At 52.5% G+C, this 773-nt stretch overlaps 1 non-coding gene across 1 annotated transcript; it reads right to left on the bottom strand.

Annotated features, from left to right (window-relative positions):
- Nucleotides 1-484: 484 nt before the first annotated feature.
- TRNAC-GCA (transfer RNA cysteine (anticodon GCA)) lies at nt 485-556 on the bottom strand. The gene has a single exon. It is a non-coding gene; the product is annotated as a tRNA-Cys (tRNA).
- Between the last annotated feature and the right edge of the window lie 217 nt (nt 557-773).

The following is a 773-nucleotide window of genomic DNA, read 5'->3' as shown; positions in this document are numbered from 1 at the left end:
ACCGCATAGCTCCCATCGCTTCACAGTGAGACCGTCCGGCCCCGAGTGTCGGCAGTTGGAGTTGATTGGCATCCCTGCCCTTGACCGCAAATGCCTGAGGTGTGAGAGAAGATTCAGAAGCGGCAGTCAGATGGCTACGACACTCATCCAGAAACCTCCTCTCCTAGTTAATCATCGCCACCTGTAGTCCAGGCCCAATGGCAGCTACGTCATCAGTGCCATGTGCATGACACCGTACTCAGCAAGACACGTGGAAGTGTGACCAGAGGGTCTGCACCAAGAATCAGACAACCAGCTGGGGTCAGAAGAGGAAGTCGTGAGTGGTATGGCCGGACGATGAAGAAAACCCAAGCTACAACAGGAGTGAGTCCTGACACCGTGACAGCAAGGGAAGAGGGGGACAACCCGAGAAGGAACTGGCAACCGCACAGCGGGAGTCCGAGAGTAAGCCGCACAGCCTGCGCGAACCGAGGCTCAAGCCTTAAGGGGACACCCGGATTTGAACCGGGGACCTCTTGATCTGCAGTCAAATGCTCTACCACTGAGCTATATCCCCGCTGATTGCGTCAGTGATTGCAAAAACTTAGATAACTGTTTCCCGTTCCTGATGATTCCGAGAGAATTTGTAGAAGGGAGCGCCACAAACTTAATGTTCCAGTTTTGTGTGCGAGCAAAAAGCCTTATTAAATGTACTTTGTTTTATTTTTAACGCGTTTGAACACCTAGTACACCGCTGAAAGGGATGTGGTGAGAGTGGTATGTCACCCACGCCC

This window comes from Triturus cristatus, chromosome 4_1 (genome assembly GCF_964204655.1).
Source record: "Triturus cristatus chromosome 4_1, aTriCri1.1, whole genome shotgun sequence".
Classification (NCBI taxonomy): Eukaryota; Metazoa; Chordata; class Amphibia; order Caudata; family Salamandridae; genus Triturus; species Triturus cristatus.
Note: the sequence above shows the minus strand (reverse complement) of the source record. Positions and strands in the feature narration are given on the sequence as shown.